The sequence below is a fragment of the Camellia sinensis genome, chromosome 10 (assembly GCF_055761805.1).
Source record: "Camellia sinensis isolate YWXY chromosome 10, ASM5576180v1, whole genome shotgun sequence".
Classification (NCBI taxonomy): domain Eukaryota; kingdom Viridiplantae; phylum Streptophyta; class Magnoliopsida; order Ericales; family Theaceae; genus Camellia; species Camellia sinensis.
This window is the reverse complement of record NC_138970.1, coordinates 67746828-67769606: the sequence shown is the minus strand read 5'-3', so window position 1 is coordinate 67769606 and position 22779 is coordinate 67746828. Positions and strand designations below refer to the sequence as shown.

The window sequence follows — 22779 nt, the reverse complement described above, 5'->3', positions numbered from 1 at the left end:
TACTACATCTAGGTCTCTATCAAGCGAGACGAACCCACTGTGATACTAATCACTTCCCACGTACCCAAAGTATTCGAACCCGGTACGCTCTGATACCAAGTTGTAACGCCCTCAAAATAAAAGCATTAAACCCATCAATTAAGAGATTCATTAACATATGAAATAACCATATTCTTCCATTTCTTCAGAGTCTTATTACATAAGTATTACATGTTAACAACAAAAGCAAAATGCCCTACGGGCCTACAGCTTTTCAAGTTAACACTTGGTTACACAAAAAAGAGTACTAACTCATACACTTTAAGCCCTTGGCTTGTATTTACATGTAATACATCAAAAAGTAAAACGACAACATTATGTCCGCCTCTAGCCTCCCAAGCTATGTCCTTGGAGGTGGCATGCTTCCTGCACCTGAAAATGATATTCCCATATAGGGTGAGCCACAGCCCAGTAGAAATACACTAAACCAACCATGAACAATGACTAAAATATTAGCAATTGATAGATGGCCAGCACTGATACAATCACATAAATCACATATTTATGTCATACGACTTATGAGTCCAAGTTTCCTTTCATTTTCCCTTTTTCAACGGATAGGCATATAAGCACTAACCACATTATCAACAGATATGTATAACAACAATATCCACATTCTCAGATAAGCAAATAAGCTATATCCGCATTCTACAACAGATATGTATAACTACAATATCCACAGATAAGCATATAAGCTATATCCACACATCACAAAGATAAGCATATAAGCTCTATCTTCACTTCTTTAGACAAGCATATGAGCTGTATCTACGGAGTTCATCCCCTATCTTCTCCCAACACTATCCGGTTTAGAGGTACATCCCCTATCTTCCCCTAAACCGCGGAGTACATCCCCCATCTCCTCCTCTACACATTACGTATACAAACACAATGGTTCTATATACAATCACTCAATACATATAGTTAATGTATTCTATCAACCGTCAAGTTCCATGACACACTTCATTGATTAGTTTCAGTTTGCCTAATCATCATGCATTGTCTACAACAATCACGACTATCCTCCACCGATAGCCCAAAGCAGTTATTTCTAAACAGAAAATAAATGCACAATGGATATTCAATCAACATTTCATTTCCTCACTCTTCACAATTAATTATCCCAATTAATTAAACAATGTAATTAGGTCAATTCCCATAATTAACATTCCAACCCTTAGGTCCCATTTTCATCAATGATTTAACATTTATTCCATTTCTCTATTCCAAACATGCATCTAGGTTTATTATGAATAAAACCCCAACTTTTGTAAAATTACACAAAAGTCCCCAAACTTTCACAAAATTACCAAACCAACCCCAACATCTCAAAATACCAAAATTTAAAGACAAAATCCATAGAGAGGAGTAGGATATCCCTACCTCGAAGTTTGAGCCAAAAAGGAGATGAAGACTCGAAGATCAACTTGCTCCAAATCCAAACTTTTTCAGATTAAAACAAAGCTCTCAATGCCCTCTATCTTTTTAACAAAGGCCCTAGGCTAGATTCACACTCTAGGGAGATCAATTCTTAGAGAGAATATAAGTGTAGAGAGAGAGAGTCTCGGATTTAGGGTTTGATCAAAAAGAGAAGGTGAAAAAGTGAAGTTCAAAATCGCTACTGTCCGCTGATATAAAACACGCTCGCTCGAGCGACCAGACACAGAATACTCTCGCTCGAGCCAAGAAACTCTTGCTCGAGCCAAAAACTCAAAAGTGCGCTCGAGCGAAGGAATGCTCGCTCGAGCCAACAACTCGAACCCTCAGGTCTGCAACCACAAGCACGCTCGAGCGACAGACCTCTAGCTCGAGCGAAGAACAAACCAGACCGCTCGAGCCAAGAAACACAACTCTCAGGTCCAGAACCAGACGCCATCGCTCGCTCGAGCGAAGCCACCCTGGCTCGACCCACCAGACACAACTCAACTCTCGCTCGAGCGACAAACTCCTCGCTCGAGCGAAGGTCCAAAAATCTGGGCAGCAACACTAGGCTCCCAAACACAACCAACCTGTAACAAACCTGCCCAACACATCCTATAGCTCAAATACGAAGAAAAAGGATACAAACAAGATAATAAACAACTACCAACATCCACGGACACATGTCCGGATCACTGGTCAACAAGGGTAAAACCCGGGATCGCTATAGTAGTAGTTTCACCTGTGTCACAAGTGCATAAAGGGGAAGTGTAATATAGCTACAAAGAACCTGAACTGCCACCCTGAGGAATAAAATCATAAGTAATGAAAAACAAACATGAATTTGAAATAATTTCACAATAGTTTTTTGCACTAAAATAGGTGGTGGTGGCAATGAAAAATGCAAGTTTATATAGATGCTTCTTACGCTAACACAACTCTTGTCACAATAATCCCTGTGTGCTCATGGTAACATGAATTGAACCCAAACTGTATCTGCACTTCAAAAACACAAACTATAGTGAGTGTAAGTGTAAGTGTAACAACCCACATTTATGTCTTAGTCATGTTCATGAGCATTTGTATGATTATGACTCGTTAAGCTTGCATTTGCATGTTTATGACTTGTTTTGCCTAAGTAAGGTCCATGTCTCGTTTTGTGCTTATGTGATTTGCCTAAGTGTTGTGTGCATGCTTTGTCCCTTCCTTGGTGTCTCGAGCCTAAGTTATGTTAAGCCTAGATCATTCCAAGCCGAGGTCATCTTCAGTCTAGAAGAATCTTGGAACCACTTTGTTTGACCTCTACCTTTGCCCTGACATATTGGCCGAGATGTCATTATCTAGGCCGAGGTGTTCATCACCAAGGCCGAGATGTGTATTATCTAGGCCAAGATGTTACCTTTGCACCTAAGTGATCTTGTCCTCGAGTGGTATGACCTAGACCGAGGTGTGGCACATTTAGGCCAAGGTGTGGCACAGCTTAGTCAAGTGTTGTCCTTCCTAGCTGAGGTCATTGTCACCTTATTTGCCGAAGCTTTGTCCTTAGCCGATGTCATCATTTTCCGAAGTACCTTGCCGGGTAGCTTGTTAGATACACTTTGTCATAGTCTTGTCTTGTCAATCTATCACCTTTTTTAGGAGAACCAACCAGCCGCTGCCACGTGTCCGAGCTGAGTGTTAAGTCAGCCGGCAGAGGGAGAAACCTATCATTTGTTATATCTTGTTTTGAAGAAGAGAGAGAAGCTCTAGAAGAGGGAGAGGTGTTCTTGAGAGAGAGTAGATTTCCAAGCCTGATCCCCAGAGATCGAACCGTTAGATCCGTGTTCTAAGGTTAGATTCTTGATCTGCTCTTGTCGTTCTTCATGTTCATGTTATTGCATTGCATGATTGGATATGATTTGTAAGCCATGCATTGCTTTGAAGTTCGGTTTTAGAAAGAGAAAATAGTGTTCATGTGTTCTTCAAGAAAAGTCATGTTTTGATCCGAAAGTTCATGCCAAGATCCATGTTTTTGTGTTTGTTTCCATATGGTCTTCAAGTATGGGTACCCAGGTCCATGTTTTCAAACTCATAGCATGAAATCCCAGATTTTTGTAACAAAGAAGTTATGATTTTAGCATTCATGTTCTTCATGATCTTCATGTTCATGTTCTTCTTGTTCTTCACAGGTGAAAACCCAGATCTCCAGGCCATACTTCCCGAAGTGTAGTCACCGAGATCACTCTTACCTAGACCTCACACTTAGGCCAAGCATCGTATCTCACCTTCGCCTACCTTGTATGATCACTTACACCTTTAGTTTGTCTTGTGCGCACCTCGGCATGCAATCGCACGCCGAAGCCTAGGTAACCACACCTCGGCTTGGAGGTGTGGGATCTCGGCAAAGACCTGGTTGGTACCCAGCATGTCTTTTTGACATGTAAAACAGTGTTTTGACTCCCAGCATGTTTTCCCGAGATCATTTGCATGCATGTAAGACTTGTTTTGAGAAGTGCATTCAGTAGACTTTGCCATGTGTTTGTAGGACTTGGACCTTTGCCTTGATCCCGACGTCCGAAGAGCTAGGTGAGTGGTATTTTTAATAAAGTTATGTTATAAAGTTTTGATAAAGCCTTGCTTCATTTTAGAAAAGTATTTGATCAAGTATGAATGATTATCCCTATTTTTATGTATCAAGTAAGCTTTGTTTGGATGACATTCTCGGAAAGTCCATTGTGCTGGAGGACTCTAAACTCTCGCAGTACTCTCGTGTTAAGGGGCTACGGGCCTTTGTAACATAGGTCCCTTGTGCTGGAGGACTCTAAACTTTCGCAGTACTCTCGTGTTAGGGGGCTACGAGCCTTCGTAACATAGGTCCTTTGTGCTAGAGGACTCTAAACTTTTGTAGCACAATTGTTTGAGATATCTCCCTTGCCTTATCTTGTTTTGCCACTGACGGTTTACCGTGTGGGTTTTGTAAGTCCGGAATGTCATTCCTTGTATTATGTAGATGCTATTAACATCCAAAGTAAGTAAGTAAGTAAGTTTTGTAAGATCAAGATTGATTAACTAGATTCATCTCATGTTTTGAACAAGCTATGATATGTATGTTTTCCAAAGATCTCGGGTATCATTCATTTAACCCCTTTATTACTTATATCATTCACTGAGTATCCAAGCTCACCCTCCCTATGTATATATGTAGGTAACAAGCAAGAAGTCGGCTACGCCGAGGTGTGTGTTTTGTATGTATGTCATGTCGGCAGTGAGGATGTCGGCAATCTGGAAGATTATGTCCCTTGACCTATAGTTCATGTATTTTGAACATGTCGGCTTGTGAAGTCCTTTTGTTAAGATGTAATATGTATTTTTGTACTTCATTTTATTTGTATTCAAGTTGTAAAGCTATGTAAAGATGTATGCCATTCCATTTGACTTATGCACTGCTCTTATGGACCACTTGTATTATAAATTATTGCTTCCGCACTTATTAGCCCCATATGTAATACTCTGATTGTGTGTGAATTTTGAAAGTTGGCCTTCGGTAATCTCGGATTACTGGCCATCACGGCACCATTCTACTAGGGGCGGAATGAGGTCGTGAAAGTAAGAATATATTAATTTTGATAGTTCAACTTGTCTTGAAATTATGTTGAATGTGGAAAACATAAAACAACATTTCAATGTATAAAAAATTAAATCACAAAAAAATATTAAAAAAAATAAAAATTATTGGATGGCTCTAGACCAAATAATTGGCTTTGATTTGATCACACAGTTTATTCACGATAGGTTGTATGGACAAAGTGGAATTTGGGATCTTACTATTAGGAATGTAAGAAAAATTGAAAAAATTGACCAAATCGAATCAAATTGGTTATATTTGGTCAATTTTTTTAATATGAATCGGTCTGTACAGTTTTTAAAATTAATTTTTTTAGTTTTCGGTTCGGTACCGGTTTAGGCATCTTGTACACCGAATTAAACCGAAATCAACCGAAAGTTTCACATATTAAATATATAATGAAGTTGGTTGAGTACAAAGTTCAGTTGATTCACTTAATTGTTTATTTTTTCTTAAATATTCCACATTTGAAAATAGATATTGGTAATGTGATAAATTGTTAGTTTGCCACTTATATGTGTTTGAGTCAAGTTTTGCTACTACTATGCCTATATAACTATATAAGATGTTTATGCTGTTTTCAATTTTTTATTTTAACTCCACTTGATAGACTTGTTATTTAGTCTAATGGGATGATGGTTTTAAACTTTGGTTTTGCTTTGGTGTCAAGACTTTGGTTTTCAAATTATATTTTGTTTCTAATTCTATTTTAGTAAAAGCTTAAACACTTAGTATTTATTAATTCTTTTGTTTGTATTTTTGTGAATGGTTAGATTGGATATTGAAGTAATGTACAAATGGCTAATTCAATATTTTTATATATATTATTTACTATAATACAAATTTAAGAAATAACTCAAATTTGAAAGATCATAAATCGAAAATCGCACCGAGTCGAACCGTTTGAATTGGTGCGGTTTAGTGAAAAATTCAATTTGTATCTGTTGTTAATATAATATGACCAACATTATCAATTCGATGTAAAATTTCACCTAAACACCAACCGTGCCGAACCGATTGTTGGAAATTTTGAGTTTCTAGGCTGATTTTTGGGCAATTTTGAGCCCAAATTGACGCGAGACCCATGCACCATTTGAGGTGGGTTTGAGTGGTGACATGTTCTTTGTCACGTGTTGAATCATGCCTCGAAGACAATTCGTCAAAAACATTTCCGAATGAATGGAAAGTTGACGTCATTTTCGAGTTCGTAAAAATGGAAGTTGAAGAGACAAAGTGGATTTGCTTATTAAATAGCTTGTCCCACATTGAAAAATAGAGAGAGTTTATATAGGTTGGCATACTTGGGATGAGCCACAAAGGGCACCCCAAGTTTTGTAAGAAAGGCAGTTATGGACAAAGTGTGTTCGACCCAAATCCACCACACGCGCACCGCCGCCGCCGTTCAACCGGCCGTGTCGGGTGTGTTGTGTGGGTCATGTCCTAACTTTAATGTTTTAGACAAAATTCATTTGAATTTTTTCAAAAACTTTTGAGGAAAAATTCAAAATTCCAAATTGAAATTCAAATTTGTGTAGGAAATTTTCAAATTCAAATCCGAACAGTGGCATCCCTTCATTCTTTGGTCACCTCTCTACACTCCGACAGTTTTCAGATTCGCACCTGTTTGGAGGAGTTCCAAACCCATCCGAACAGTCACCATCTTGCCCATAAATTCAGACATTGTCCAAACAATTCCATCATTCGTTTTTCTCCTCTCTTTAAGTGCATACTTTTGCATATTTGTTCTTCTGTGTTTCCGTAAGAGAGAATACAACATAGTCTGTTCACCAATCCCAATCTCGTCGTGTTGTGTTGTTGGGTATAGTCGTTGCATCCAGGGAGGTCGGCGTCATTGTTCTCGAGCAACACAGTGAGGACGTAACGATCTTAAGGAAAGTGTATCCAACACACATCTCAACTTTTTCTATACTTCTGCATTTTCTACATCCTGTAAGTTCTATTCATATTATTTTATTTTATTTACAGTTTGTAGTCATTTTCTTTTCTTTTTGTGGTTTTCAGAAATATTATTCTGTTATAGAATAATTTTTTGGTTTCCAAAAAATAATTTACATTATGAAATTATTTAGACTTTTATTATAAAAGTCATTTTGTATCTTTTTTAATACACACAGTTCACTTGTTTTAATAAATAGTTTCCTACAACTTAAGATCGTTATTTATTTTACTATTTAGTGTGTGTGTTTATTTGGGTTTCTGAATTGTGAATTTCATAAACATGTCAACGGATAGTGCTGAGACTATTCCGATCATGACCCCAACAGTCTCGGAACCACCGCCAGTGACTCCTACAATGCCAATAAACCATGGAGAAAAACTGGAAAAATTCAATAGAACATAGTTTAAGATATGGCAGCAAAAAATGTTGTTTTATCTTACAACTTTGCATTTGGCCCAGTACATTCGTAAGGAGGCCCCGAAATAGACAGAGGGGAAGGACGCTGATTGTCAACTTGTCGCTATGGTAGATGCCAGGAAACAAGGTGACTTCCTGTTTCGGAATTACACACCTAATGGACTTGACAATTCTTTATACAATATGTATTGTGTAAAGAAAATGGGCAAAGAACTGTGGGAATCTCTTGAATTGAAGTACAAAATAGAAGATGCTGGTGCAAAAAATTTTGTTGTCGAACATTTTCTAGATTTTAGAATGTTAGATTCTAAAACGATGATTGGCCAAGTCCAAGAAATTCAGTTGATCCTACATGATATCATTGCCGATGGAATGATTCAGACTGAATAATTTCAAGTTGCTGCTATTATTGAAAACTTTCACCAGTATTGAAGGATTTCAAAAATTACCTTAAGCACAAGCGCAAGGAAATAAAGTTGGAAGAACTTATTATGTGACTGAGGATTGAAGAGGACAACAGTAAATTCGAGAAGAAGTCTGGGAACCAAATCATGCAAGCTAAGGAAAATGTTATGGAACAATGATAGAGTTCAAGGTCCAACAACAACAAGAAGAGAAAGCATGATGGCAAAGGGTCCAAGCAAGCCTTCAAAGGTGAGAACAACAAAATATTCAAAGGCAAGTGCTATGTGTGTGGTGGCGATAGACATCGAACAAAGGATTATCGAAGCCGCAAGGATGAAGCAAGTTCCAGCGAGAAACTGGCATAAGCCAACATAACCAAAGGTTACGATTGTTTTGATGGATTGGTAGACATCAACCTTTCTGTAGTAGTCTCTGAGGCTAACTTGGTGGGCAACCCTAAATAATGGTGGGTGGATACTGGAGCAACCCGCCATATTTGTGCAGACAAGAAAATGTTCACATCCTACAAAGTGGTGGAAAATGGCGATTAGCTTTTCATGGAAAACTCCTCCACATTAACTATAGAAGAAAAAAGGAAGATAGTGCTGAAGATGAACTAAGGAAAGGAACTCACTCTTAACAATGTATTCTATGTTCCAGAAATTCGCAAAAAAATTTAGTTTCTAGGTCATTGTTGATTAAGAATGGGTTTAGGCTAGTATTTGAATCTGAAATAGTTTACTAAGACTGGAATGTATGTAGGCCGTAGCTATATGACTGATGAGCTTTTTAAGCTCAATGTGTTAACTGTTGTACCAACTATTGCTTCTAATAATAAGAACACATCTTTGGTTATATTATTGATCATTCTCATTTATGGCATGGTAGATTAGGACATGCAAATTATGATTCTTTGCTTAGACTTGTAAATCTATAATGTTTGCCTAATTTTAATTTTGATCCTAATCATACATGTGAAGTATGTGTTGAAGCTAAAATGACTAGAATATCATTTAATAAAATCGAGAGAAGTATTGAACCTCTAGGTTTAATTCACACCGACATTAGTAATTTAAAATTTGTGCAAACTAGAGGTGGTAAAAAATACTACATAACTTTTATTGATGATTACACTAGATATTCGTATGTGTACTTATTGCAAATCAAAGATGAGGCCTTAGAAGCTTTTAAGCAATATAAGGTAGAAGTTGAAAATCAACTTGGCAAAAAGATTAAGATTGTGAGAAGTGATAGAGGCCGTGAATATGATGCACCATTTGATGGGTTCTACTCAGAACTTGGTGTTATTTATCAAACCACTACACCTTATTCTTCTCAGTCAAGCAAAGTGGGTGAAAGGATAAACCGCATTCTTAAAGAGATGAGGAATACCTTGTTGGTAAGTTCGGGTTTACCCCAGAACTTGTGGGGAGAGGCTATTTTATCAGCAAATTATGTCCTAACTATGATACCTCATAAGAAAATTAACCAAACACCTTATGAATTATGAAAAGGTCATCAACCTTCTTATAATTACTTAAAAGTATGGAGTGCCTGGCAAAAGCAGCGATCCCTAGTCCTAAAAAGACTAAAATTGGACCAAGAACCGTTGATTGTGTATTCATCAGTTATGCAAACAATAGTAGTGCATATCAGTTTTTGATACTTAAATCAAGTATTCTCAATATAAATGCAAATATTATTATCAAGTCAAGAAATGCATCCTTTTTCGAACATATCTTTCCTTGGAAAAAGGATGAAGAGAATCAAATTCTTGTAGATACAGTGACAATGGCTGAACAAGCCGAGTCATCTGGATTGGAAGAGCTAAGTTCTTCTAATAAACGAACTTTAAAGCCACCATTGAAAGTGGCGAAGACCAACAGGAATATGAGCCTACACGTGGAAAAAGACTAAGGACATCTAAATCTTTTTGTCCAGATTTTCTAACTTTTATGTTAGAAAATGAGCCTCAAAGCTTTAAGGAAGCGATATCAAGTTCTAAAGCACCTTATAGAAAGAGGCAATAAATGGTGAAGCTGAGTCTATTCTACAAAACCATACTTGGGAGTTGGTTGATCTTCCTCTATGGTGCAAACAACTTGGATAAAATTGGATTTTCAAAAGGAAGATGGAAGCCAATACGTCAATTGATAAATACAAGGCTCGTCTTGTAATTAAGGGGTATAGACAAAAGGAAGATCTTAACTACTTTGACACCTCTCCTGTAACAAGAATAACATCCATTTGTATGTTGATTGCTATAGCAGCTTTGTGTAATCTTGAAATACAGTAAATGGATGTTAAGACCGCCTTCTTAAATGGAAATTTAAATGAAGAAATCTACATGGAACAACTCGAGGGATTCAGAGTTCCTAGCCAAGAGAAGAAGGTTTGCAGACTTGTCAAATCTTTATATGGATTAAAGCAAGCACCAAAACAATGACATGAGAAATTTGATCATGTTATGATTTTGGATGGGTTTAGGATAAACGAGTGTGACAAATGTGTCTATGTCAAAAATACTAATTGAGGTTATGTCATCATTTGTCTCTATGTAGATGATATGCTCATCATTGGTAGTAATATCGAAATGATAAAGTCTACCAAGAAATTGTTAAACAAAAGGTTTGATATGAAAGATATAGGAGTAGCAGATGTCATACTTGGAATGAAAATTTCTAAAACATCTGATGGATATGCCTTATCTCAGCCTCATTACGTTGAGAAAATTCTGAAAAAATTTGGGAAGCATGACAACCGTCCTGCTAAGACACCTATAGATGCTAATGTTCATTTATTAAAGAATGAGCAATGCTATAGCCCACTAATTTATCATCACTAATACCACCACTAGTGAGGTGGCAATTGAAAAAAAAAAAAGAAAAAAAAAAAAACAAGGCACAAAACAAATGTGGCAGTGAGTGGGACCCACTGCCACATCATTAGAGCCACCACTAATTAGTGATCTAAAACATTTTTGATTAAAGAATACAGGTAAAAGCATATCACAATTAGAGTACTCTCAAATCATTGGAAGCTTGATGTACTTAATGAACTACACACGGCTTGATATAACCTTTGCAGTCAGCAAATTGAGTAGGTACACTAGTAATCTGGGGAAGGATCATTGGACAGCTATAATTAGGGTACTTAGATATCTAAAACATACCCAAAATTATGGATTGCATTATACAAAATATCCAGCAGTACTTGAAGGGTATAGTGATGCAAATTAGATATCGGATACCAATGATTCAAAGTCCACTAGTGGATATGTCTTTACTCTAGGAGGCGCAACAATCTCTTGGAAATCCTCTAAGCATACTTGCATTGCAAGGTCCACAATGGAATTAGAGTTTATTGCTTTGGATAAAACAGAAGAAGAAGCAGAGGGGCTTCAAAATTTTCTAGAAGATATTCTGATGTGGCCAAAACCTATGCCAGCTATATGCATACATTGTAACAATGAAACAACAATAGAACAGGCACAAAATCATATGTATAACGGCAAGTCTCGACACATTTGTCGATGACATAATACCGTTAGGCAATTGCTCTCGAATGGTATAATTATCATTGACTATATAAGATCTAGAGATAATATTGTGAATCCGTTAACGAAATGGCTAGCCAGAGAGAAAGTGTTTAATTTATCAAGGGAAATGTGATTAAAGCCTATTAACTAAGAATTTCCATAATGGCAACCCAACCTAGAAGACTGGAGATTCCAAGAACTAGGTTCAATAGGACAACCGAATTATGTAAATTCCTCGATCACTAGAGAAGAGTGATCCCTGCAGCGTTGTCAGGATAAGCTTTGCTTTTAATGATTTTTATATCTTGGTTATCCAAGTGGAGTGTGGCAGGACATTCTTAATAAGAATCACCTATATAAATGTGAACTGAGCCGGTTCTATGAAAATTAACAAGGATAAATTCTCTAGAGCACTCACTGAGCCAAGTATAGTTCATGGCCAAAATGAACACAACCGTAGAACAAGACTGTGTCTAGTAATACTCTGTGTGTAATCTATTGCCTTGACTTACACCAACAGCTAAACAGTTCAAGGCAATGCATCCACTAGACAGCTAGTAAATCCGATAGATTTTCACTATGGGAGGTTCAAAGCCAAAAGCTTCCTATCCTGAAGTAGGGTATCTCCTTAATGTACTCTCACGCATTTTTTGCATATTGCTGTATGTCTGTTTCCGTCAACTCCATTCATGTGGGAGATTGTTAGAAATTTTGAGTTTCTACGCTTATTTTTGGGTAATTTTGAGCCCAACAAATTGACGTGGGACCCATGCATTATTTGAGGTGGGTCCGAGTGGTCACGTGTTGAATCATGTCTCGAAGACGGTTCATCAAAAACATTTCCGAGCAAATGGGAAGTTGACGTCATTTTCAGTTTCATGAAAATAGAAGTTGAAGAGACAAAGTGGGTTTGCTCATTAAATGGCTTGTCCTACATTGAAACAAAGAGAGAGTTTACATGAGTATATAAACTCTAGGTTGACATACTTGGGATTGGGATGGGTCCTAAGGGGCATCCCAAGTTTTGTAAGGATGGGAGTTATGGGCAAAGTGGGTTTGACCTAAATCTCCCACACGCACGCCCCGCCGTCGTCCGACCGGGCGCTGGTGCGTGGTGTGGGTCCTAATTTTAATTTTTTGGACAAAATTTATTTGAAAATTTCAAAAACTTTTGCGGGAAAATTCAAATTTTTGCTAGAAATTTTCGAATTCAAACCCGAACAATGACATCCCTTCCTTCTTCGATCACCTCTCTTCATTCTAGCTGTTTTCAAATTCGCAACTGTTCAGAGGGGTTCCAAACCCATCTAAATAGTCACCATCTTGCCTATAAATTCAGATCTTGTCCAAGCAATTCCATTATTCGTTTTTCTCTTCTCCTTGAGTGCATACTTCTGCATATTTGTTCTTCTATGTTTCTGAAAGAGAGAATACAACATAGTCTGTTCCCAGTCCCAATATCGTAGTGTTGCGTTTTTAGGTGTAGTCGTTGCATCTTGGGACATTGGCATCATTGTTCTCTAGCACCATAGTGAGGACGTAACGATCTTAAAGAAAGTGTGTCCAACACACGCCTCAACTTTTTCTGTACTTCTACATTTTCTACATCCTGTAAGTTCTATTTATATTATTTTATTTTTTTACAGTTTGTAGTCTTATTCTTTTCTTTTTATGGTCTACGGAAATATTATTCTGTTACAGAATAATTTTTTGGTTTCTAAAAAATAATTTACATTCTGAAATTATTTAAACTTTTATTGTATAAGTCATTTTGTATTTTTTTAAAATACACACAGTTCACTTATTTTAATAAATAGTTTCCTCCACCGATTACATCCCTACATACCATATTGGAACCACTTATTTAATATGGTGAAAATATGGAGTTCTGTCCTTACTTTTTTTTCTATATGGTCTACCATAATTGGTCAAGATCAATGCAAAAATTGATAGGATAGTTACAAACTTTTAAATAATTTTCTCAAAAAAATATCCACATTAGATGGATGTGGGTCTCACAAAATCCCACAACTGCCTGTAACGTTCCCTTTTTTTTTTTTTTTTGGGTGTGACTGTCAACTACATGTAAACTTAACCCATGAAATTGGTGCCTAAACCTGTCCACGGGCTTTGCTAGGTGAGCCGGTTCATGGCCTAACACGTTAACGTTGTGTTTAATTGGGAGATTTGAAAATGAAATTAAAAAGAGAAAGGGAAAACGTGTTATTTATATTTTACCTATCTTTTTTATTTCTCTTTCCAAATTCTTCATCAAATCTCCTAACCAAACACAACCTAAGTTGAAGCCTTGCTGAATGGGCTTGGTACGGAAGGGTTAGTGGGTTGAACTGTTGGCTCAGCCCAACATGATAAGATCTTAATCTACTTCTAGACTTAAAAGGAGAAGGAAAAGACTTACCGTTACCCAAAGAAGAATGCAAGCTCGAATGCATTCTGAAATAATCAGGAAAAAATGTAGCAATTTGCTAGTACTCTAATAATCCAAAACAACTTAAGAAGAGTTTTTGTCTTTTTCTTTAAATCCTCGTTTTAGTTCTTGTTTTTTTTCTTTAAATGATTTGAAGCAAATAGAGAAGGAAAAATTACAAATACACTCTATGAGGTTTACATAAAATATGGATTGTCCCTTGAAAAATTATAAATACTCCTCTATTAGAATTTTTTAATTAATGGAATTAATTGAAAAAATAAAAATTTTAACTGCTCTCCTATATAATAATAAAATTGTCTGAATTATTAATTGAAATATATTTTTGACATCATTAAAATTGTTAATTGACTTTATGAAATAAAAAATTTTAAGGGACGAAATGTAATTTTCAAAACTATAAGGGACAACTTGAATTTTAAGCAATGCTCAGAGAATATATTATAATTTACCTAATAGAAAATTATTTATTTTTGTTTTCGTTTTGTTTTGTTTTATTTTACAAATTGAAAATCCAAACACAAACCTTAATGCATTAACACAAAGGAGGAATTAAAGTTGGTAGGTAGGTACCAGAAAGAGAGTCAAATGGAGAAGAGTGAGAACAAATCTTGGGCGCCCAAACCAGAAAAGATCATCATGGGGTTGAACAAGAGGGGCTCCTTTGATTACATTGTCCTGATTGTTGAGTTGAAGAGCCATTCTTGCGACTATCACTTCTAGTTTAGTTCCAAGCACTAGCACTATCTACATATATATATACATATAAAATTAGACACTTTAATTATCATTGATCCACGGAGAGGAGACCAATGAAACTTCATACAAGTTTCAATTTGGTATTTTTTGCGGCAAGATGTATATACTTACTAGTAGTGGGATAAATGATATAAAGAGATACGCGTGCCAACCTGATTCGATCCAAAAACAATTTTTTAGATCAAACATTCTTATTTGAAAATAAATAATAATAATAATAATAAAAAGAGATAAATTATATTCATTTCCTTGATATTTGAATTAAATACAGCAAATTTCACAAATTTAGGAAAATTAGTTTGACATCCCCTATACATTGACACCGTTAACTAAACAAGCAAAAATACTAATTTACCCTTAGCAAACTCAACATTAACTAAGGAAAAAATAGACATTTTAGCACAAAATCGGCAAAAATCATCGTATGCCATCCATCTTATTACCCATTAACTAACAGAAATTGGGCAAGTTAACCCAAAACTGTGAGATTTGATGTATTTAATCCAAAAAATCTTAATTACAAAATAAAATAAAAGAGTAAAAATAAAATAAAGGAATTCTAGGAGAAAACCATATACTCACCTTGAACAACCACGAGCATAAAGATGACAACTATTAACCACAAAAGTGGGCTGCCAAGACAAAGACAACACACTATCAGAGTAAGTTAGATTGCTTTTGGATCATGAATTAGGCTAAAAATTTAAAAAGGAAAATGGAAAAGATTGGTGAATTTAAGTACATTTATATAGATTTAATTTTGTTCTAACATGATGTACGTATATTATATCATAATAAATTTGAATCACACAATTCATTTTCAAGATACTTTTTCTGGGTGATGAGGTTATGGCATCCTTACTAGTGGCAAGATGTACGTAGTATTCTCTTGAATCTTTGAGATTGTTTTTGTAACTCAACTAAAGTTGCACTGTTAAGAACGCTAATGACAAGCTTTACTAGTGGCCCAAACCGTCCTTTCAAAATATGTAAATGAAATATATGAAAGGGGTATATAAATTATTAATTAAAACGTTTAATTATATTGTTTAATATACGATGACAACCATGAAGAGCAAAGAGTGAAAATAATCTACAACCTGATACTGACTATCACTTTAAAATCTTCTTCCAAGGATCTCTGTATGTACTTCTGGAAATTGAAGTTGTTGTGCCTCTCAGACAAATGAGCCTTGATTGTGAAATTTCACAAAATAAAATCACATGGTTAATCAATCAAGAACTCATTTTCCATCACAATTTTTTGATGAAATCAATTTGAAAATTAATAAGATTAGAATTGAGAGACCATTACCGAGATAAAACCGTGTCTCAAGGTGAGGTAATCAACTTTCGCTACTGACTTGAAGAATTGTCTGAAAAAACATTTCTATACAATTTCACAGTTACTTATTAAGTACCCAAATGCAAATCATCAAAACTATATTACTTTAAAAGGACAATAAGATCGTGTTTGTTTGCTGAATTATTTTTTCAAAAATTGAATACCATAGGAAAAGAGTTAAATTACGTGTACGCATAATGAAATAATGAGGAGACGATTATTTTAGAATGTTAGATCAGAAGAGAGGATAATTTGAAGTGGAGGGATTAATTGATGCCATGGGGTGCGATTAGTTATCCCCTAGCTCAATTAGTCCCCCTATAAAGGATAAGAGCCAAATCTCAAGATAAGATATTTTTGCCAAACAATAGACAAGAAGTTCCAATCCCTCCTCTTTAATCTGGCAAACGAAAAACCCATGCCATATAGGGAGAGGTAAGATATAGACTATAACTTACAATCCACAGGTGAGCTGTTGAATCTGTACAATGCGTCATGTGACGTCTCCCAAATGTTGTTTGTCTAGTGAATCTAAATCGATTTGGATCTATTAAACAAATCATATATTAGAAGGGGACAAAAAAGCTAGATTATTTTGTTTACGATATTGAAATTGGAACTCATGTATATGCAATATTCATTTGGGTTAATTAAGCAGGATTTAACTTGCTCATGTTACAAGCCTAAATAAGAGCAAATTCTATCAAAACTAGCTCTAGAAAGCCATATAATGCATAACTAGTTGATATTATATTAGGTCATGGCCTCCAAAGTAAGAAAACAGTAACTTGCAACTTATCTTGCAATTTGCAGGGTTGATGATATTTCCCAAAGAAAAGTAAAACAAATTTGAGTTACACTATGAAAAGTCTTAAATTCACATAATTTCAAAGTAATTTACCATTTTAAATTGAGTCCACCTATCCACCAACCAAGTTGTTATTCATCTATGAGTCAAAGTGTGTTAATAAAACACAAGTTTAAATTAATTTAAAATAATAGACAACAATTATAGGTGGATTCAACACACTATAATTTTATACTACAATTCTAGGTGGAATCAACATCCAAAAATTCTAGGCGCACGATCACGGGTTCGATTCTCCATGGGATTAAACTTGGGATTTAAGCGGGAGCCACGACGGTGAGTTGCTGTGATTGCTCTCAGAGGATTAGTCAGACGGGTCAAAAACCAGAGCCCGGATACCTCAGTTATCAAAAAAAATAATTTTAGACTAATCAGGTTTGGTGTTTTGTTCACAGACTCCTAAAGAGTGTGACAAATTAATTTTTCATGAAATTTAGGCCTTGTTTGTCATAATCTAAAAAAGTCAAAAAGTCACTATTCTATTTAAGTCACATCATCTTATTTAAGTCAGATCACCTCTCTACCACATCACTTCAAACTCCACCCATACCCAAAGTGCACTTATTTAGATCATTCCAAACCACCCCTTAGTATAACAATACAACTCAAAAAAAATTATTTAAAAAAGTATTTATAAAATTATATCGATAGACTTCAATCATTATACGTCTTATTTTAGAATGAATTTTAAGACAAAAATTGTGGATAAATAATATTTTTAAATTTTGTAAGAGTCCTTATGTGAACATTGACCGGACCAGCTTACCAAAAACATTAACGTGAAGACCTAAAATTCTTCAAATAAAATAAAATTTTTGAAAGATAAAGAAATAGAACTCTATCTCAGACCAGTGAATTAGTTTCTACATCTAATATTACCTTAATAAGTAAATTTCAACACTTTTGAATATCTTAGGCTTGATTACATAAGTACTCATGCATGCAAAAAGACCGCCCAACCAACGAGTTTCATTTTGTTCGAACTTTCAAAATGTGTGAATGAAATACATTTTTTGATTAGCTTAAAATAATAAAATTTCCAATTTTATTTTTTTTGATCAGATTAATTTCCAATTTTAGATGAGATTAATACACTTTTTAAAGAGAGTACACTGTTTTAGACAATAATAATGATACATATACCATATTTTATATCACACATTGTACATTAAAAGGTGGGAATGGCTATTTTTTTATACCATTATTCTCCTTGATGTATTTTGTTAGTGATCTTAACACCTCATCTGATAAACCTTACTGTGAAAATCATCAGTTTAAAAAATTAGATTCATCGAATATCGATTAATAGATGAACAAATCATATTTTGTTTTATAAAATAGATGGTTCACGTTTAAATAGTTTCCGTCCATTTTTAAAAACAAAATGTAATTTGTGCAAGTGCATTAATGTTCAATAAAATTAAATTTTTGCACAACTCATCTTTATTGTTGGACTTACAAGATAAATGGTTCAAATTATCATTTTGAGCTGGGAATAAGGCCCACAAAATACAATATGAATAAAATAGATATGAAAAATAATGAAACAGAGAGAAATCATATGAGAAAATGGAAAGCTTAATAGCATTCTTTAGACAAATTAAAATATTGTGTTTTGTTTCCATTATGTAAACAAATTCATTTTTTTTCCAAAGAATTGATATGCATGTTTTGGTAGAAGAGAGTTGTCCATGGAATTGGGATGCTGCTGCGCAGCCCGTGTAGTAGCAATTATTGTGCGGTAAAATAGACCCATTTTGGAACTCATTTTAATAATTCGAATCGTTCACATTTTAAAATATATCAAGTAGAACATGCCTGCAAAATATCAAGTTAATCAGATATTGTTTACTTATTCATCTACTCACATTTGTATTTATTTTAATACTTTAAATCACAATTATTATTTATTTTTGTAGATACAAATATGAGTGGATGAATGGATAAACGATAACCGATTAATTTGATTTTTTTCAGGCACATTCTACTTGATGTATTTTAAAATATGAACGGTTTAGATTATTAAAATAAAACTCAAAATGAGTCCATTTCATTACACAGCAATTGCTCGTGTGATTCGCGTAGCAGCATCCCCAAATCGAGTTGTCCATAGCGCAGCAATATGGCACTGGAAAGTCTACAAAGCCGAAAAATCACATGGAAAATGACCCAAAAAATACATGGTAGGGCCACCTCTCGTGCAAAGAAAAACCCTGGCCTGTATACATTATTTTTTCTGCTTTTTGTTAAAATTTTATTTTTAATATTAATATAATTTTTCAAAGTTCCCAAACTTATGTTGATTAGATCAATTTGCCGTTGTGACCACTCTAGCCTATGTGGTCAGCCTTTTGGTCATCAAATCTAGAAGCCTATGTGGTCAGCCTTTTGGTCATCAAATCTCTTCTAGAGAGGAGATCTTGGGTTTCGCTTTTAGGCGTGAAATGGGAGAGTAAAATTTTCTTACCGTGTATATGGACGTGAGTTTCAACTCTTACAATGTGTTAATTTAACAATTAATTATTGACTTTCGCCGATCAAAAAAAAGAAAAGAAAAGAAAAAAATTAATTTGAATCGGAAAAGTTTTCAACAAAAAAGTATAATGAAGTGTTTGGATTATCAATTTATATATGATCCCAACTTAAGGATAAATTACATTAATATTTAAAAAAAAATGTAATAACTACTACAAGGATATACTTATATCAATTTCTTTTTCTTTTCTTTTTTTTAATAAAGTTAGAGTGATAGGAAAAATACATGGTGTGAAGATACCGGATAAACAAGGTAAGATTATTCACTATAACATATAAGAATTGTAGGTATCAAACTTTTTCTTCCTCAAGTGAATTTTATTGCAAAAATTATTAAGAAACCAATTCCAGTCGTCATGTGAGTCATCTCGAGAAAAAAAAAAAAACATTTAGTGACAATTGTAAAATATTGCTAATAAATGTAATTTTAGAGACTATTATGTTGTATTGAAGGGTTTACTTTCTTAGACAACAAATTTAGTCCCCAAGACGATAGTAATATATTAGTAAATGTTCAATTTTGTCACTAAAAATATAATAATGACAATTTTAACAACTAAATTTGGTAACAAAACATTAGAATAAATTTTTGAGTCATATTAAAACAAGTTATTTTTTCAAATTTCCTTAACCCTAAACACAAAAGTAATTAAATTCATAAATAATAAATAAACGTGAAACTCATTATTTTATAATATTTTTTTAAAGTTTTTAGACATACCGTTTGCAGCTTGGTACTCAGTTGTTTGAGTTTCTTTCTCCCAAGCTTTCCAACGCCTCATCTACATGGATTAAAAACAAATAAAAATGAAAACAAAAGGGGAAATATAGAAAAAATTTAAGCACATAAAATTCGATTACAGAATTAAATATGATTATGTCTAATTCTGTAATCGGATTATGTGCACTTAAAAGAAATGAAAAAAGTATGGCCAAGGATGGATGCTAAAATTTGTAGTGGACAATATAGCTTGTTACCTTGAGCCTACCCAAAGCCATGGTAAGTACACTATAAACAATTTGCATGACTGCTAGCACAAAGAAGAATATGTGAAGCTGGTGTATCCCTTCTTGTGACACTAGTGAAACCTTTCCCTGCAAATTTCAGTGGGTAGATATTAACTACATCTTTACAAATTTGTCCTTTAAATTAACGAAATTCAAATAAAATTATAAATTAATTTCTCCCTTTATATTAGTATACATAGATGCACCATGATAGTTTCTCCCGTTATATATTAGTATGCATAGATGCACCATGATCCAATAACTGCCACATGTGAATAGGTTGAAACCTGCTTGGTTTGTTTTTCAGAAGAAATTTTCTATAAGAATTCTAAGAAAATTATAAATTAATTTGGTATAAATATATTTAAAAAAATACTCATAATTTGGGGTACATAAATATTTTTTAAAAATTTTGAAAATATCTTTTAGATGTTTATTTTTGTCAAATTAATTCCTATTTTTTAAAAATATTTTTGAAAACAGGTTCTGAAATCAAACCACACAGAATTTTTTGAGCTTTATAGAATTGAAGAAAGGAATAAATTTGAAAATTTGAAAATTTTTACGAGAACACTCTTGTGTTACTGCTAGTATGAGTGACATGAACCCTAGTAACATAAGCTCTGCAAAAACAATTCCAAAAAAAACATAAACAAAATCTAAATCTAAATCAAACATCGTATGACGGTTCTACTACAGGTGCAGAAATCAAACACAGAAATTAACATAGAATTCACATGAATAGACAAAATTTTATAGGATTTATTGTTTGAAAATCTTGTTTGTTTACATATATTCTGTGTCTTTTTGTGACAAGTTTATGTGTTCTAAGATTTTATAAAAATTGAAATGACATAGTCTGAGAACACAGAAACTAATTAGAGAACGGACAAAATCCTCTCACATGAGTGGAGTCCCACTCTTTTTATAGGTCTCCCGCTTGTGTGAGAGGGTTGAATCTTATTATGTTATTGATTTTTATGTAAGTAGAACTGTATTGAATCTCTGGACAGTTATTCATTATCAAACCAGATTTGAGCTTTTCAACAGCATCATAGAGGGCAGACTTCCGATTTCTTTTGAGCCACTGTACCAATTAGAAGTATTGAATCAACATCTGTTTCATTCAACAATAATCAAAGTAACAAAGATATATATGTGTGTGTGTGTGCGTGCACGCTTACTTTGGTGATGAGATGGATGGAGTGCTCGATAATAATGGAGATGGCAATGATGAAGAAACAGACAGTGGCAAAGGCCCATGTCGGAGTGTACTCAAGAGACTGACCGGATGTACCTCCGCCTGCCATGATCTTCTGCTGCTGCTGCTGCTGCTGCTGCTGGAGGATGAAGTGGTGGTTGTTAGTTTGCCTTCCTATGGTGTGGAGACTGGATCAACATTGGCGACATATGACTACAAGAAGAAACTAGAGTCTTATATGTATTTATAATTAAAAATGGTTTTTTGCTTTCCTTTGTGTGTTTGGGTCAACCTTTTCAATCAGCTCTTGATTCAATTTTATAATTAAAAATGTAATAACAATAATGTTTAAGTGATATTGCTTTCAATTAATTTATCACTCTAGATTTTGGTCTACTATTTTTTTGCTTTGTTATGTAAATAGTTAAAATATGAAGCAATAATAATAGATTTTATCTTTTTAAAATTTTCTAATAACTATTTTAAATTGACTTTTATCTTTTTAAGTGAAATGTAAAAGTACAAGGTCTCAAATAATGCTTCTCTTTGGATCCCTGAATGTTCAATGCCAAATTTTGAAACAAAAAGAAAAGAAAAAAAATTGCGTAATTCGTCAAATTTATCAAGTAATTGTATGTACATCTAATAATATATAGATATACAATTATTTACTCTAAAAAAATGATCTTTTATACTCATATTATTAGAATAGCATATCACATATCATATAGATCAGACTTATATTAAATATTCTTTAAAAAAAGGTGTGAACCCAAATAAATAATCCAAGAATTGAGAATCTACATTTGGCCATGAAAATCAAGAGTTTTGACAATCCACTAATCAAAATTTAAATCGTGATGGTTGACCACGTTTCGATGCGAGGAAATTGGGGAAGGAAATTGTGGTGTGGGGGGGGACGTTTTCCTTCGCTTTCAAATGGAAGGAATTTGAGAGAGAGAGAAGCATTCAATTCTCAAGAAGCACTCTCAGAATTTTTTATTTTTTTATTTTTTAATTTGGAAGACTGTTTTACTACCAAAAAGAAAAAAAAAAAAAAACAGAAAAACACAAACAAACAAGCACAAACACTTTTTATGATTTTTTTTTTAGGTTAATTGTACTATTAGTTTTCAAAATATGGACCCTGCGCTATTTTGGTCGGGTAATAAACAACTTGAACGAGTTAAATGTTCAACCTTGGTTTGATGACTTTAATAACTTTCAAAATT

At 34.2% G+C, this 22779-nt stretch overlaps 1 pseudogene across 1 annotated transcript in view; it reads right to left on the bottom strand.

Annotated features, from left to right (window-relative positions):
- LOC114302121 (MLO-like protein 3) overlaps positions 1-21706 on the bottom strand; it is a 31066-nt pseudogene extending 9360 nt beyond the window's left edge. The window contains exons 1-13 of the transcript XR_014341467.1: positions 21531-21706; positions 21287-21433; positions 20317-20433; positions 20060-20120; positions 16394-16482; positions 15906-15980; positions 15691-15782; positions 15173-15222; positions 14702-14742; positions 14405-14578; positions 13802-13836; positions 2387-2454; positions 2201-2261 (exon numbers count right to left, since the gene is read on the bottom strand). The product of XR_014341467.1 is annotated as an MLO-like protein 3 (transcript). The remainder of the gene's footprint in view (positions 1-2200; positions 2262-2386; positions 2455-13801; positions 13837-14404; positions 14579-14701; positions 14743-15172; positions 15223-15690; positions 15783-15905; positions 15981-16393; positions 16483-20059; positions 20121-20316; positions 20434-21286; positions 21434-21530) is intronic.
- Between the last annotated feature and the right edge of the window lie 1073 nt (positions 21707-22779).